This window comes from Mesoplodon densirostris, chromosome 11, assembly GCF_025265405.1.
Source record: "Mesoplodon densirostris isolate mMesDen1 chromosome 11, mMesDen1 primary haplotype, whole genome shotgun sequence".
NCBI classification, from domain to species: Eukaryota; Metazoa; Chordata; class Mammalia; order Artiodactyla; family Ziphiidae; genus Mesoplodon; species Mesoplodon densirostris.
Window position 1 is genome coordinate 25135233 of NC_082671.1, and position 18426 is coordinate 25153658.

The window sequence follows — 18426 nt, forward strand, 5'->3', positions numbered from 1 at the left end:
CAATGAGCTTCTCTGTGTAATAATTCTGGTGGTTAAAAAATACCATTATTTTGTTTCAGGAGATAATTCTCATGAATTAATTTCTAGACTAATTTCTTCAGTCTTTCTGCCCCAGCCCCAATACCTCCATTAAAAAAAATCAGTGTGTAATTTGTAGATATTGTGAAACGAACAGATCAGAGGTGTATATCTTCTTGGGTTCTGACATAGATGTAACTGTGTAACTATACTCTGATCAAGATACAAAACATTTTCATTTCCCCAGAAAGTTCTTTAATTCCACATGGACTCTTTCTATACCACTCTAGCCCTGTTCCCTGACCCACTACAATATGAACTGTTTGTTACTGGCTTAGTTTGCCCAATGTAATGTTTTTGATTTCTTTTTGATTATTATTATGAAGTCTATTCACTTCAGTCTTTTTGTCACATAGCATAAAATCGACCATCTTTACCATTATAAAGTGTGTAATTCAGTGGAATTAAGTGCAGTCACATTGTTATACTACCATTACCACTACCATTCATCCTCTTTTCATCTTGTAAAACTGAAACTTCGTCCTTATTTCTTAATTTAAAGAACACTTTAAAAAAGAATTTATAGTACAGGCTCCTATATCCAACTTAGTTGGCCTGGTAATTTTAAGTTAAAAAAAATTTTTTTTGGCCAAAGTGGGTAGTCATAAAGATGATCTGTACATACCTTGAAACATAATATATATTTATAGTTCAGTCTTTTGATGTTGGGCCCAAATCTTTTCTGTGAGCATAGATCTCCTGATTGGAGTTCATCATGGACTTTCTTAAGTCGGATAAATGTATATGTGTAGCTGATTCACTTTGTTGTAAAGCAGAAACTAACACACCATTATAAAGCAATTATATTCCAATAAAGATGTTAGAAAAACAAAACAAAACAAAAAACTTTAAAACATTATCTTCAATTCCTAGTTTCAATTTCCTTTTAAGTGTACTGAGACAGTTAAAAATGGTCCCAGTGGTTATTGTACTGAATGTTTATAAATAGTCTTGACTCTTGACAGTATTTCTTTTTAAAGCAATTAGCCTTTATTAATTTGTTGTAAAGTATTCAATTTATTCATGGGAACAATTACTTCTAGTTCTTATAGATTTTTAAAAATATTTAACCAAATTATGTAATTATATTAACAGATAAAACTGAGATTAAGAATGTACAAAAACAACTAATTCTTGATAGTGTACAATTTAGCTGATGGGAGCACAGGTTCGGGGTCATGTCCTTGTAACCTTGACACTTTCCTTCACACTGTGAGAATCAAAAGTAGTTGAGAACATTGGTTTGTCTCATGATTTACTCATGAGTTAGTTAATGGAAGACAATTAAGAGAACTTTCTCAGATACTAAGTTGATAATTTAGAAGTTTTTAAAAATTTCATTGCCTTATACCTATAAATTGGCAGTCTGCTTTTTTTCTGTTGTTATGGTGAGTTTATACATGCCATAAAATGAAATTATAGTTTTTGTTTTTCTGTTGTGCAGCAAACAAAATCAAAATTTAATTAATTTTGTTCACTATTTTGTGGGTCAGGAATTTGGGGAGGATTTTGCTGGTTTATACTGTTCTAGTCAGGTGGTGGCTAAGTGCTGGGGTCCTCTGAAGGCCTCTTCATTTACATATCTAGTATCAAAGCAAACTTTACTTGAAGAGTGGGAGATTCATTAGGTATTTTTCTCTTCGTGTGAGCTCTCCACATGTCTGTTTTGCGTTACCTTACTGGATGTGGTCTCAGGATAATCAAATTTCTTCTGTGGAGGGTGGTTTCCTCCAGAAAGAGTGTTCTGAAAGACAGGAGGTGAAAGCTGTCACTTTGTAAAGCCTAGGCCCAGAAAATGGTACAGTGTCATTTCGGCCACATACTGCTGGTCAAAGCAATCAGTCACAGAGCCCATTGATGTTTAAGGGGAGGAGACATAGACTCTGCTTCTCGATAGGAGGCATATTAAAGAATTTGTGGCCATCTTTAATCTGCCACAGGTTTAAATGGTGTATATAATTCATGATATTTTTACTTTAAAAAGTCGAGAATATTTCTGGTGGATGTCAACATTGAGGTCTATGTAAGAAAACATGGGTTTATATTTAACTGATTCGAATTATAAAGGAAACATCCGGAAAGAGTAAAACTGATGGAGAGTAGAATGCTGGTGGCGACTTCATTATAATAATGGCTATTGTAAAGTTCTTATTTATCAATACAGCTCCTGGTCCAGCATTAGGTTTGAGTTACAGTGCCTCATAGCATTAAAAAAAGGGGAAGAAAACAACGCTCAATAAAGTATATAGATGAATTTAAGTTTTAATCTCATGGCAAGCTGCAAATCCCATTTGGTATCTGCGTAACAGACATTTTAGACAACAGTGTGAGTTGGTTTTAAGTGGCCTAGGTCTGAGTTTCATGTCTTAGAAGGCAGCATTTTAAAATGAATTTAACATTTATAAATATTTTTTCTTCTTTGTTATATAAGCTGGATGTAGTGTCATTTTTGTATGTAAGTTGGTAAAATTTACCTTTGATTTTAAATGTAATATCTTTCATCATCTTTAACAATGAAGGACAATCAGATATTATGAGTAACATTTTTCAGTGACACACTGTGGTCTTTTTTGATGACCCATTGGTCATTAAATAGTGAAGAAACAGTAAAGAATTTCTAAAATGGTCATTAGAAATAATTTATTTCACTAGGGTTTGCTATGTAATATCACTTTTATTAAGATCACCCCACATTTGAATATGTGTTACGTTTAGTTCGATGCTGAGAATACATAGATCAAAGAAAGTTGATCTATATATTCGTATTTAATCGATATCAGATTAATATAATTAATACTGGTGTTGAATTAATTTTTGAATAAAGCAAGAATGGAAATGCTCTCTCTTTCTCCTTGTGATTGTTTGGTACTGGCACCTGTTTCCATGATGGTGCCAAGAGGAATTACTTTCAGATTTTAATTCCGCTGTGATTTTAAGTCATTCTTCTCTTTAGACAAAGGCTGGTTATTTCCAGTGACGTGTGAAACAGTGTTATTAGAAATGACTCATTAAGATCCCAGCCATGGCTTCCGCAGACTCCCGGCGGATGGGGAAGGGCGGCAGCGTCGGAGGCGCCTTCCAGCTCTACCTGGACTCCTTGCGGCAGGAACTGCGGCAGAGGGACCCGACGTTGCTGTCAGTCGTGGTGGCGCTCGTCGCGGTGCTGCTGACGCTGGTGTTCTGGAAGTTCATCCGGAGCAGAAGGAGCAGTCAAAGAGCTGTTCTTCTTGTTGGCCTTTGTGACTCCGGGAAAACATTGCTTTTTGTCAGATTGTTAACAGGCCCTTTACAGAGACACTCAGACTTCCATCACTGACAGCTCTGCTGTCTACAGAGTCAACAATAACAGGGTCACTAGCCTGATCTTGATTGACCTCCCTGGCCATGAGAGCTTGAGACTTCAGTTCTTAGAGCGGTTTAAGGCTTCATCCAGGGCTATTGTGTTTGTTGTGGATAGTGCAGCCTTCCAGCGAGAGGTGAAAGATGTGGCAGAGTGTCTGTATCAAGTCCTCCTTGACCGTATTGGTCTGAAGAACACACGGTCATTCTTAATCGCTTGCAGTAAGCAAGACGTTACAATGGCAAAATCAGCCAAGTTAATTCAGCAGCAGCTTGAAGAAGAAATCAGTACTTTACGAGTCACCCGTTCTGCTGCCCCCAGTTCTAGCACTGCCACTGCTCAGCTGGGAAAGAAAGGCAAAGAATCTGAATTCTCACAGTTGCCCCTCAAAGTGGAGTTCCTGGAGTGCAGTGCCAAGGGCGGAAGAGGGGACCGCTGGCTCTGCTGACATCCAGGACTGGAGCAGTGGCGGGCTAAGATCGCCTGAGGGCCAGATCCAAACACAAGACGCGGATGTGTATGTGTGTGGCTGACAGTTGTGGAAAAGGATGTGGTAGTCTGGGGTTGATAAAGAAGGGGTCCAAATATAGTTAGGAACTTTCCCTTGTTCTGGAAACAAATTATTGTAGAAACCAGCGTGGAAGTGTTTAAGTTCAGTTCTCCCTTATTGCTTTCAAGCTGGTGAGTTTTATTTGATTCGTGTCTTCCCTTTTCAAAGTGTATGTAAGGTCCCTTTAGCATATGCTTGATGTAAGGTCAAGGTCTAACAAGCCAACCTCACATAGAGAGGATATTATCATGAGAATATAATATCATCTAAACTGTTTTCTTGTCCTCTGCTTCTGTGCTTTGGTCTCTTTTTCCTGGAAACAAACCTGTCTGTGTATGGAACTGGGTGATTTCCAATTGCCTTTGACATTCATGGGCAGTACATCATCTAGTCCTCTGTGAATTTTCAGATTTGTAGGTGCAATTACAATATGGTCTCTGACATGTGAAGGAAGGTTGAAAACAGCAGGGCTGTGTTGACAGTGGTCTGTTCTTCATCAGCTCAGTGACTTGTCCACACTCCAGCCTCATAGCACTTAGGTTTCAAAAACATGTTGTGAACCCTAGGAGTCGTCCCCAGGTGATAGAACTGTAAGTGCTAAATCCCCAAGTGCCACTAAAATGTACGCTAGAAATGTACATTCTAGTGGTTTCCCTTAACTGGGGAATATATGGAGATTTAGAAGCTATTCTGTTTTTCTGGATGCATGAATGCTCCTGGGCTATCTTCATGTGCTGTTTGATGAGCTCCTATTTTGTACTGTCAGCTTGAATGCTGTGGAACAAATACAGAATGAAAAAAGTTCTCTGTAGATTTTTAAAGTGCATATTCAATGATGGTTTAAAAAAAATGTTTTCAAAAAAAAAGAAATGACTCATTAAATTTTTTATGTACTTCGGTTCTGTTACATAATTTATAGAAATAAATTAATAATTTTTGTAGTTATTAACTTTGTTTAAAAATAAAAAAATTTTGTTCATTTATTTTTTGTTGAAGTATAATGACTTACAATATTATATTAGTTTCAATTGCACAACATAGTGACTTGATTTTTTTTTTTTTTTTTTTTTTTTTGAGGTACGTGGGCCTCTCACTGCCGCGGCCTCTCCCGCTGCGGAGCACAGGCTCCGGACGCAGAGGCCCAGCGGCCATGGCTCACGGGCCCATCCGCTCCGCGGCATGTGGGATCCTCCCGGACCGGGGCACGAACCCGCGTCCCCCGCACCGGCAGGCAGACTCTCAACCACTGCGCCACCAGGGAAGCCCGTGACTTGATATTTTTATACATTATAAAATGATCACTATGATAAGTCTAGTTACTATCTGTCATTATGCAAATTATTACAATATTATTGACTGTATTCCCTAAGTTGTACATTACATCCTTGTGACATTTGTTTTATAAATGGAAGTTAGTACCTCTTAATCTTGCTTACCTATTTCACTTATCCCCTGACTCTCCTTCCCTCTGGTAAATAAATACCTTTTTGTTTTCTGCATATATGACTCTGTTTCTGTTTTGTTATGTTTGTTCATTTGTTTTTAAATTTCACATACAAATGTAATCATATGATACTGTCTTTCTCTGTGTGACTTATTTCTGTTAGCATAATGCTATCTAGGTCTTTTTTATGGCTGAGTAATATGCCATCGACTATCTATACCACATCTTCTTTATCTTTTCATCTATTGATGGTCACTTAGGTGGCTTCCATATCTTGGCTATTGTCAGTAATGTTGCAGTGGACGTAAGGGTGCCACATATACCTTTTGAATTGAATTTTTGAAAAAATACCCAGAAGTAGAATTGCTGGACCGCATAATAGCTCTACTTTTAAGTTTTTGAGGAAACGTCATAATGTTTTTCATAGTGGATGCACCAATTTTCACTGTAAAAATTATATGAGGGTTCCCTTTTCTGTACATCCTTGCCAAGACTTGTTATTTTTGTCTTTTTGATAATAGACATTGTGACAGGTGTGAGGTGATACCTCATTACATTTTTGATCTGCATATTCTTGTTGATTAGTGATATTGAGCATCTTTTCACGTGTCTGTTGCCATCTGTCTGTTTTCTTTGGAAGAATGTTCAGGTCCTCAGTCCATTGTTTAATCAGATTATTTATTTTTTTGATGTCGAGTTTTATGTGTTCTTTGTATATTTCAGATGTTAACCATTAGCAGATATAGTGTTTGCAAATGTCTTATCCCTTTCAGTAGCCTGCCTTTACATTTTGTTGATAGTTTCCTTTATGGTGCAAAAGCTTTTGTTTGATGTAGTCCCATTTGTTTATTTTTGCTTTTGTTTCTTGCCTGAGGAGACATATCCAAAAACATAGCTAAGACTGATGTCAAAGAGGTTACTGCCTATGTTTTCTTCTAGGAGTTTATGGTTTTAGGTCTTACATTTAGGTCTTTAGTCCATTTTGAGTTTGTTTTTGTATATGATATGAGAAAGTGGTCCAGTTTGATTCTTTTGCATGTAGCTGTCCAGTTTGCCCAACACTATTGAAGAGACTGTCTCATTGTGTATTTTGACCTACTTTCTAGTAGATTAGTTGACCATATAAGTAAGCATGGGTTTATTTCTGGGATCTCTATTCTGTTCTGTTGATCTTTGTGTCTGTTTTTATGCTTATACTGTGGTGTTTTGATTACTATAGTTTTGTAGTATGATTTGAACTCAGGTAGTGTGATACCTCCAGTTTAGTTCTTTTTTCTCAATATTATTTTGGCTATCTAGGGTCTTCTGTGTTTCTATACAAATTTTTGAATTATTTGTTCTAGTTGTGTGAAAAATGCTATTGGTATGTTGATAGGGATTGCATTGAATCCATAGATTTCCTTGGCTATTATGGTCATTTTAACAATTCTTCCAATCCATGAATACGGTATATTTTTTCCTCTGTTTGTGTCATCTTCAATTTCTTTCAGTGTCTGTTAGTTCTCTGAGTCCAGGTCTTTTTCTTCCTTGGTTAGATTTATTCCTAAGTATTTTATCCTTTTTGATGTAATTATAAATGGACTTGTTTTCTTAATTTCTCTTTCTGATAGTTCATTGTTAGTGTATAGAAGTGCAACAGATTTCTATATATTAATTTTCTGTTCCGCACCTTTACCAAATTCATTGATGAGTTCTAGTAGTTTTCTTAGTGGCATCTTAAGGATTTTCTGCATGTGGTGTGTCATCTGCAAACAGTGACAATTTTCCTTCTTCCTTCCTAATTTGTATTCCTTTAATTTCTTTTTCTTGTCTGCTTGTTGTAGCTAGGACTTTCAGTACTATGCAGAATAAAAGCTGGGAGAGTGGGCCTCCTTGTCTTGTATCTGATCTTAGAAGAAATACTTTCAGCTTTTCCCTGTTTGAGTGTGATGTTGACTGTGGGTTTCTCATATATGGCCTTTATTATGTGGGGCATGTTCCCTCTATACCCACTTTGTTGAGAGTTTTTTTTATCATAAATGGATGTTGAATTTTGTCAGAAGCTTTTTTGTGTGTGTCTATTGAGATGATCATATGATTTTTATTCATTCTTTAATTTGTTAATGTGGCTTATCACATTGACTGCTTTCTGGATATTGAACCCTCCTTACACCCACAGGATAAAGTCCATCTGATCATGGTGCATGGTCCTTTTAATGTATTGTTGAAGTTGGTTTGCTAATATTTTATTGAGGGTTTTTGCATCTATGTTCATCAGTGATACTGGCCTGTAATTTTCTTTTTTTGGTTATGTCTTTGTCTGATTTTGGCATCAGGGTGATGCTTGCCTCCTAGAATGAGTTCAGAAGCATTCCATCCTCTGTAAATTATTGGAATAGTTTAAGAAGGATAGATGATAACTTAAAAAAAAAAGTTTCATAGAATTCACCTGTGAAGCCATCTGACCCTGGACTTTTTTGGGGGGAATTTTTTTTTTATTATTACTGATTCAGTTTTATTACTGGTGATTGGTCTTTTCAGGTTTTCTGTTTCTTCCTTATTCAGTCTTGGGAGGTTATACCTTTCTAGGAATTTGCCCATTTCTTCTTGGTTGTCCATTTTATTGGTGTGTGCTTTTTCATAGTAATCTCTTATCATTCTCTCTATTTCTATAGTCTTGGTTGTAACTATTTTTCTTTCATATCTGATTTTATCTATTTGGGTCCTCTCTTTTTTTTTCTTGATGAGCTTGGCTAAAGGTTTATCAATTTGTTTATATTTTGAAGAATCAGCTCTTCGTTTCATTGATATTTTCCAGTTTTTTTAGTCACTAATCCTTTTATTTCTGCTCTGAGCTTTATGATTTATTTCCCTGTACTAAATTTGGGTTTTGTTTATTCTTCTTTTCCTAGTTCCTTGAAGTGTAAGGTTAGGTTCTTTAATTGGAGTTATTATTGTTTTCTGTGATAGGTTTGTACTGCTATAAACTTCTCTCTTAAGACTGCTTTTGCTGTGTCACAGAGATTTTGTATCATTATGTTTCCATTTTCACTTGTGTCCAGATGTTTTTTGATTTCCTCTATGATTTACACAGTGACCAGTTGGTTGTTTAGTGGCCTCTACATGTTTGTGTTTTTTGCACTTGTTTTTCTTGTAGTTGATTCCTAGTCTCATAGTATTATAGTCAGAAAAGATGCTTGATATGATTTCAGTCTTATTAAATTTTTTGAGACTTGTTTTGTGGCCTAGCATATGACCTGTCCTAGAGAATGTTCCATGTACAGTTGAAAAGCATGTGTATTCTGCTGCTTTTGGATGGAATGTTCTGTATATGTCTATTGAGTCCATTTGGTCTAACGTCTCAGTTAAGGCCAGTGTTTTCTTATTTCCTGTTTGAATGATCTGTCTATTGATATAAGTGGAATGTTAAAGTCCCCTACTATTACTGTGTTACTGTCTATTTCTCCCTTTATGTCTGTTAATATTTGCTTTACATAATTAGGTGTTCCTATGTTGGGTGCATATATATTTACAATTTTTATATATTATTGTTGGATTGATCCTTTTATCATTATGTAATGTCCTTTGTCTCTTGTTACAGTCCTTGTTTTTCTTTTAATTAAAAAATGTTATTAAATATCTTTATTGGAGTATAATTGCTTTACATTGTTGTGTTAGTTGCTGCTGTATAACAAAGTGAATCAGCTATACATATACATATATACCCATATCTCCTCCCTCTTGCGTCTCCCTCCCACCCTCCCTATCCCACCCCTCTAGGTAGTCACAGAGCACTGAGCTGATCTCCGCGTGCTATGTGGCTACTTCCCACTAGCTATCTGTTTTACATTTGGTAGTGTATATATGTCAATGTCACGCTCTCACTTCGTTTCAGCTTACCCTACCCTTTCCCCGTGTCCTCAAGTCCATTCTCTATGTCTACGTCTTTAGTTCTGTCCTGACCCTAGGTTCTTCAGAACCATTTTTGTTTTTTAGACTCCATATATATGTGTTAGCATATGGTATTTGTTTTTCTTTTTCTGACGTACTTCACTCTGTATGACAGACTCTAGGTCCATCCACCACACTACAAATAACTCAATTTCGTTTCTTTTCATGGCTGAGTAATATTCCATTCTGTATATGTGCCACATCTTCTTGATGCATTCATCTGCCGATGGACACTTAGGTTGCTTCTGTGTCCTGGCAATTGTAAATAGTGCTGCAATGAGCATTGTGGTACATGACTCTTTTTTTTTTTTTTTAACATCTTTATTGGAGTATAATTGCTTTACAATGGTGTGTTAGTTTCTGCTTTATAACAAAGTGAATCAGTTATACATATAAATATGTTCCCATATCTCTTCCCTCTTGCGTCTCCCTCCCTCCCACCCTCCCTATCCCACCCCTCTAGGTGGTCACAAAGCACCGAGCTGATCACCCTGTGCTATGCGGCTGCTTCCCAATAGCTATCTATTTTACATTTGGTAGTGTATATATGTCCTTGCCTCTCTCTCGCTTTGTCACAGCTTACCTTTCCCCCTCCCCATATCCTCAAGTCCATTCTCTAGTAGGTCTGTGTCTTTATTCCTGTCTTACCCCTAGGTTCTTCATGCCATTTTTTTTTCTTAAATTCCATATATATGTGTTAGCATATGGTATTTGTCTTTCTCTTTCTGACTTACTTCACTCTGTATGACAGACTCTAGGTTTATCCACCTCATTACAAATAGCTCAATTTCATTTCTTTTTATGGCTGAGTAATATTCCATTGTATATATGTGCCACATCTTCTTTATCCATTCACCCGATGATGGACACTTAGATTTTTTTCCATCTTCAGGCTATTGTAAATAGAGCTGCAATGAACATGTTGGTACATGACTCTTTTTGAATTACGGTTTTCTCAGGGTATATGCCCAGTAGTGGGATTGCTGGGTCATATGGTAGTTCTATTTGTAGTTTTTTAAGGAACCTCCATACTGTTCTCCATAGTGGCTGTACCAATTCTCATTCCCACCAGCAGTGCAAGAGTGTTCCCTTTTCTCCACACCCTCTCCAGCATTTATTGTCTCTAGATTTTTTGATGATGGCCATTCTGACTGGTGTGAGATGATATCTCATTGTAGTTTTGATTTGCATTTCTCTAATGATTAATGATGTTGAGCATTCCTTCATGTGTTTGTTGGCAGTCTATATATCTTCTTTGGAGAAATGTCTATTTAAGTCTTCTGCCCATTTTTGGATTGGGTTGTTTGTTTTTTTTTTGTTATTGAGCTGCATGAGCTGCTTATAAATTTTGGAGATTAATCCTTTGTCACTTGCTTCATTTGCAAATATTTTCTCCCATTCTGAGGGTTGTCTTTTGGTCTTGTTTATGGTTTCCTTTGCTGTGCAAAAGCTTTGAAGTTGCATTAGGTCCCATTTATTTTTGTTTTTATATCCATTTCTCTAGGAGGTGGATCAAAAAGGATCTTGCTGTTATTTGTGTCATAGAGTGTTCTGCCTATGTTTTCCTCTAAGAGTTTGATAGTGTCTGGCCTTACATTTAGGTCTTTAATCCATTTTGAGCTTATTTTTGTGTATGGTGTTAGGGAGTGATCTAATCTCATGCTTTTACTTGTACCTGTCCAGTTTTCCCAGCATCACTTATTGAAGAGGCTGTCCTTTCTCTACTGTACATTCCTGCCTCCTTTATCAAAGATAAGGTGACCATATGTGTATGGGTTTATCTCTGGGCTTTCCATCCTGTTCCATTGATCTATCTTTCTGTTTTTGTGCCAGTACCATATTGTCCTGATTACTGTAGCTTTGTAGTATAGTCTGCAGTCTGGGAGCCTGATTCCTCCAGCTCCGTTTTTCTTTCTCAAGATTGTTTCAGCTATTCAGGGTCTTTTGTGTTTCCATAGAGACTGTGAAAATTTTTGTCCTAGTTCTGTGAAAAATGCCATTGGTAATTTGATAGGGATTGCATTGAATCTGTAGATTGCTTTGAGTCGTAGAGTCATTTTCACAATGTGGATTCTTCCAATCCAAGAACATGGTATATCTCTCCATCTGTTGGTCTCATCTTTAATTTCTTTCATCAAGTGTCCTTTAGTTTTCTGCATACAGTTCTTATGTCTCCCTAGGTAGGTTTATTCCTAGGTATTTTATTTTTTTTTGTTGCAATGGTTAATGGGAGTGTTTCCTTAATTTCCCTTTCAGATTTTTCTTCATTAGTGTATAGGAATGCAAGAGATTTCTGTGCATTAATTTTGTATCTTGCTACTTTATCAGATTCATTGATTAGCTCTAGTAGTTTTCTGGTGGCATCTTTAGGATTCTTTATGTATAGTATCGTGTCACCTGCAAACAGTGACAGTTTTACTTTTTCTTTTCTGATTTGTATTCCTTTTATTTCTTTTTCTTCTCTGATTGCTGTGGCTAAAACTTCCAAAACTATGTTGAATAATAGTGGTGAGAGTGGGCAACCTTTTCGTGTTCCTGATCTTAGTGGAAATGGTTTCAATTTTTCTCCATTGAGAACAGTGTTGGCTGTGGGTGTGTCATATGTGGCCTCTATTATGTTGAGATTAGTTCACTCTGTGCCTACTTTCTGGAGGGTTTCTATCGTAAATGGGTGTTGGATTTTTTCAAAAGCTTTTTCTGCATCAATTGAGATTATCATATGGTTCTTATCCTTCAATTTGTTAATATGGTGTATCACATTGATTGATTTGCATATATTGAAGAATCCTTGCATTCCTGGGATAAACTCCACTTGATCATGGTGTATGAGCCTTTTAATGTGCTGTTGGGTCTGTTTCTTAGTAGTTTGTTGAGGATTTTTGCTTCTATGTTCATTGGCGATGTTGGCCTGTAGTTTTCTTTTTTTCTGACATCTTTGGTTTTGGTATCAAGGTGATGGTGGCCTCGTAGAATGAGTTTGGGAGTGTTCCTCTCTGTGCTATATTTTGAAAGAGTTTGAGAAGGATAGGTGTTAGCTCTTCTCTAAATGTTTGATAGACTTCTCCTGTGAAGCCATCTGGTCCTGGGCTTTTGTTTGTTGGAAGATTTTTAATTATGGTTTCAATTTCAGTGCTTGTGATTGGTCTGTTTATATTTTCTTTTTGTTCCTAGTTCAGCCTCGGAAGCTTGTGCTTTTCCGAGAATTTGTCCATTTCTTACAGGTTGTCCATTTTATTGGCATATAGTTGCTTGCAATAATGTCATGATCCCTTGTATTTCTGCAGTGTCAGTTATTGCTTCTCCTTTTTTATTTGTAATTCTGTTGATTTGAGTCTTTTCCCTGTTTTTCTTGATGAGTCTGGCTAATGATTTATCAATTTTGTTTATTTTCTGAAAGAACCAGCTTTTAGTTTTGTTGATCTTCGCTATTTTTTCCTTCATTTCTTTTTCTTTTATTTCTGATCTGATTTTTATGATTTCTTACCTTCTGCTAACTTTGAGCTTTCATTTTTTTCTTCTTTCTCTAATTGCTTTAGATGTAAGGGTAGGTTGTTTATTTGAGATGTTTCTTTTATCTTGTGGGAGGACTGTATTGCTATAAACTTCCCTTTTAGAACTGCTTTTGCTGCATCCCATAGGTTTTGGGCCGTCGTCTTTTAATTGTCATCTGTTTCTAGGTATTTCTTGATTTCGTCAGTGATCTCTTGGTTATTTAGTAGTGCATCGTTTAGCCTCCATGTGTTTGTATTTTTTACATTTTTCCCCTGTAATTGATATCTAGTCTCATAGCATTGTGGTTGGGAAAGATACTTGATACGATTTCAATTTTCTTAAATGTACTAAGGCTTGATTTGTGACCCAAGATATGATCTACCCTGGAGAATGTTCCATGAGCACTTGAGAAAAATGTGTATTTTGTTGTTTTTGGATGAAATGTCCTATAAATATCAATGAAGTCCATCTTGTTTAATGGGTCATTTAGAGCTTGTGTTTCATTATTTATTTTCATTTTGGGTGGTCTGTCCATTGGTGAAAGTGGGGTGTAAAGTCCTTTACTATTATTGTGATTTTGTTGATTTCCCCTTTTATGGCTGTTAGCTTTTGCCTTATGTATTCAGGTGCTTCTATGTTAGGTGCATAAATCTTCTTCTTGGATAGATTCCTTGATCGTATGTAGTGTCCTTCTTTGTCTCTTCTAATAGTCTTTATTTTAAAGTCTATTTTTTCTGATATGAGAATTGGTACTCCAGCTTTCTTTTGATTTCCATTTGCATGGACTGTCTTTTTCCATCCCCTCACTTTCAGTCTTTATGTGTCCCTCGATCTGAAGTGGGTCTCTTTTAGACAGCATATATATGGGTCTTGTTTTTATATACATTCAGCCAGTCTGTGTCTTTTGGTTGGAGCATTTAATCCATTTACATTTAAGGTAATTATTGATATGTATATTCCTATTACCATTTTCTTAATTGTTTGCAGTTTGTTGTGTTAGGTCTTTTTCTTCTCTTGTGTTTCCTGCCTAGAGAAGTTCCTGTAGTGTTTTTTGTTAAGCTGGTTTGGTGGTGCTGAATTCTCTTAGCTTTTGCTTGTCTGTAAAGGTTTTAAGTTCTCCATCGAATCTGAATGAGATCCTTGCTCTGTAGAGTAATCTTGGTTGTAAGTGTTTCCCTTTCATCACTTTAAGTATGTCCTGCCACTCCCTTCTGGCCTGCAGAGTTTCTCCTGAAAGATTAGCTGTCAACCTATGGGGATTCCCCTGTATGTTATTTGTTGCTGTTCCCTTGCTGCTTTTAATATTTTTTCTGTGTATTTAATTTTTGATCATTTGATTAATATGTGTTTTTGTGTGTTTCTCCTTGGATTTATCGTGTATGGGACTCTGCCCTTCCTGGACTGGACTGTTTCCTTTCCCATATTAGGGAAGTTTTCAACTATAATCTTTTCAAATATTTTCTCTGTCCCTTTGTTTTTCTCTTCTTCATCAGAGACCCCTATAATTCGAATGTTGGTGAATTTAATGTTGTCCTAGAGGTTTCTGAGTCTGTCCTCAATTCTTTTCATTGTTTTTTCTTTATTCTTATCTGTGGTAGTTATTTCCACTATTTTGTCTTCTAGGTCACTTATCTGTTCTTCTGTCTCAGTTTTTCTGCTATTGATTCCTTCTAGAGAATTTTTAATTTCATTTATTGTGCAGTTCATCATTGTTTGTGTGATCATTACTTCTACGTCTTTGTATTTTTACATTCTATTTCCAAGATTAGCATCATCTTTACTATCATTATTCTGAATTCTTTTTCAGGTTGACTGCCTATTTCCTCTTCATTTGTTTGGTCTGGTGGGTTTTTACATTGCCCCTTCATGTGCTGCATATTTCTCTGTCTTCTCATTTTGCTTAACTTACTGTGTTTGTGGTCCCCTTTTTGCAGGCTGCTGGATCGTAGTTCTCATTGTTTTTGGTGCCTGCTCGCAGTGGGTAGGGTTGGAGCAGTGGGTTGTGTAGGCTTCCTGGTTGGGGAGACTGGTGCCTGTTTTCTGGTGCATGAGGCTGGATTTTGTCTTTCTGGTGGGCAGGGCCACGTTTGGTGGTATGTTTGGGGTTTCTGTGACCTTAGTATGATTTTAGGCAGCCTCTCTGCTAATGGTTGGGGTTGTGTTCCTGTCTTGCGAGTTGTTTTGCATGGGGCGTCCAATCCTGGAATTTGCTTGTCTTTGCGTGGATCTGTGTCTTAGTGTTGAGAGAGAGATCTCCTGGAGAGCTCTCACCCGTTGATATTACGAGAGACTGGGAAGTCTGGTGTTCTAATGTCCTGAAGTCTGCTCTCCCACCTCAGAGGCTCAGGCCTGACACCAGGCCAGAGCACCAAGACCTTGTCAGCTGCACAGCAGTGAATATGGCTGTCTCTGTTATGAGGTCACATTATGAGGGTTTATAATAGCTGTTTAGCTAGAACAGGCTGACTTGGTAGCAATTTGTCTATGAGGCTGTCTCCAGAAGCTGGTGACTAAAAGAGTAGGTTTCTGCATGTGCTGCTAGAATCTTCACCATTTATATAGAGGTCTTCACAGGGTTCAGTCATGGATTCGGTACAGGTGGTCTCAAGAACACCTTACTCTCTCTAGGTGGTTTGCTTGAAATAGCTCCTAAGCCTGAGGGTCTGCAAGGTGCAGGAAGATGCGACCCCCCCCAGGGCAGCTGCAAGCTGTGATTCTTACCATGAACGCTGCTGCAGCCATCGTGAAATCTGGCTTCCCCTGCTGCTCTGCAATGAGTTCAGTGAAGCTTTCTCTCTTTGCAGATGAGATTCATGCTAGTTGAGTTTCCCAAAGCCATAGAGTGCTTAAATGTTGGGCCTGGGGTTCAAACCCAGCAAATCTGGCTCCAAGGTCTGTGTTACCTCACCCGACAAGAGTGGGAAGGCCATGCACCTGAACACCTCACCCCCATGAGCTGCCTCCTCAAATCCGCACCGCTGCAGGAAGAGTCTCAGTCTTTGTTTCAAAATCTATTTTGTCTGATGTAAGCAGTGCTATTCCAGTTCTCTTTTAAACATTTGCATGAAATACATTTTCCATCCTCTCACTTTCAGCCTGTATGTGTCTTTGGATCTGAAGTAAGTCTCTTTCAGGCAGCAAATATATGGGTCTTTTTTTTGGTAACAGTTCAGCCAGTCTGTGTCTTTTGATTGAATTATTTAGTTCACATACATTTAAAGTAATTATTGATAGGTATGTAGTTATTGCTGCTGTGTTGATTGTTTTCTGGTTGCTTTTCTAGTTTTTTTTTGTTCCCTTTTTTTGTTTTACTACTTGGTGATTTAATGAGTATTTTTGTGTTATGTTTGTATTCACTTCTCTTTTTTTTAGCATGTATCTTTTATAGATTTTTAGTTTATAGTTACCTTGAGTTTTATATACAAGAATATGTATACACGTACATATATACATATGATTTTTTTAAGGTTGATAATCTCTTTAAGTTCAAATGCTTTCCAATAATCCTGCAATTTTACGCCCCCCGCCCTCCCTACATTTAATGTTTTTGACATCATATTTTACGTCTTTTTGTTTTGTGTATTCTTTAACTACTTACTGGCCTCTTTTTTTTTTTTTTTTTTGTGGTACACAGGCCTCTCACTGTTGTGGACTCTCCCGTTGCGGAGCACAGGCTCCGGATGCGCAGGCTCAGCGGCCATGGCTCATGGGCCCAGCTGCTCCGCGGCATGTGGGATCTTCCCGGACCGGGGCACGAACCGGGGTCCCCTGCATTGGCAGGCGGACTCTCAACCACTGTGCCACCAGGGAGGCCCACTGGCCTCTTAAAGTATCCTCATTTTAAAAAACTTTCTCTGTCTACTTTTTAGTTCAATTTGGGTGACTTCCACTACTCTGTCTTCCAGTTTGCTAGTCTGTTCCTCTGTATTATCTAACCTACTGTTGATTTCTTCTATTGTATTTTAAAATTCTGTTATTGTATTTTTCAGTTCCATTTGGTTCTCATTTATATTTTCTCTCTCTTAAACTCTCACAGTGTTCATCTGTTCTTCTCCTGAGTTCATTAAGTGTCTTTATGATCATTATCTTGAACTCTTTGTTGGGTAGATTGCTTATCTCCACTTTGCTTAGTTCTTTTTCTCGGGTTTTGTCTTATTCCTTCACTTGAAACATATTTCTCTATCTCATCATTTTGCCTAATTCTCTTTGTTTATGTCTGCTATATTACGTAGGTTGGTTACATTTTCCAATCATGGAGATGTGGCCTTATGTAGATGTCCTGAGGGTCTCAGCAGCATACTTTCCCGTGGTTACCAAAACTATAATGCTCTAGGGGTGCTACCTGGGTGTGCTGCATGGGCTCTTCTTTTGTGGTGGGGCTTATTATTGTGGGCCTGTTGTTAGGTAGGGCTCGGCTCTGGCCCTGTAGACTGCCAGGTCCTGTCTCATGCAGTGATTGCTGGCTTACTGGTGTGTGGGACTGGGTCCTGGGGTTGCTGGCCTGTTCATGGGCAGGTAAACCCCTAGAGCTAATAGGCTAGAAGGAGGACTCCAAATTGCCAGCATCAATGTCTTCATGGTTGAATGATCTCCCAGAAATGACTGCCCCCATTATCTGTGTCCCCAGTGGGAGTCCCAGTTGCCTCCTGCTTCTGTAGAGGCTTTCCAAGATTACTAAATGGGTCTGACTCATCTCCTTTCAAAGTACTGCTTCTGCACTGGGATGTGGAATTTGTGAGATCTTGTTTGTGCCCATTAAGATTGGAGTCTGTTTCCTACAATCCTCCAGCTCTCCTGTACACAAGCCCTGCTGGCCTTCAAAGCCAGATGTTCTGGAGGTTTGTCTTCTGGTGTAGGTCCCCTGGGCTGGTGAGTTCAGTGTTGGACTGAGACCCCTGGCTCCTTGAGGAGAAGCTCTGCAATTGTGATTATCCTCATGTTTGTGAGTCACCTACCTGGGAGTGTGGGTCTTGACTATACTGCATCTCTGTCCCTCTCTTTGTGGCTCCTTCGTTATATATTTAGTTGTGGAATTTTTTTTTCTACTAGTCTTCAGGTTGTTCTCATAGATAGTTGCTCTGTAAATAGTTGTAGTTTTGGTGTGCTTGTGCAGGGACCTGAGCTCGGTGTCTTCCTGCTCTTCTATCTTGGCCACACCCTGCTCCCTGTTAAGTTATTTTAATATGTATTCTTTGTACGTTGATGTATAATTTTTTCATATTAAGTCATAATACTTTTGAGACTGCTGTCTCTAAAACTCTACATATCAAAATTTATATTCTACATTAAAACATGGTTTAGATCATATAAAGTGATGTGTAATCATTGTTACCTTAAAATTAGTCATTGGTTAAATACAGTCATCCCTTGGTATATCCAAGGGGGATTGGTTTCAGCATCCCCTGCAGATGCTTAAGTCCCTTACAGTTGGGCCTTTTATATCCACAGGTTCCACATCAGTGGATATGGAGGTCTGATTCAATGAGAGCCTTTTTTAGTAACTAGGGTATCTTTAAAAGATGTAAAATACAGGTGAGACATAATTTAGAACCACATGAAATTTGAAAATCTGATTTTTTAATCAGATTAGGA

General features: G+C 37.7%; 1 protein-coding gene and 1 pseudogene across 3 annotated transcripts in view; both read left to right on the plus strand.

Annotated features, from left to right (window-relative positions):
* CCDC91 (coiled-coil domain containing 91) overlaps positions 1-18426 on the plus strand; it is a 416560-nt gene that overhangs the window by 50660 nt on the left and 347474 nt on the right. The gene's annotated exons all lie outside the window — the stretch shown is intronic.
* LOC132499038 (signal recognition particle receptor subunit beta-like) lies at positions 3100-4561 on the plus strand (annotated as a pseudogene).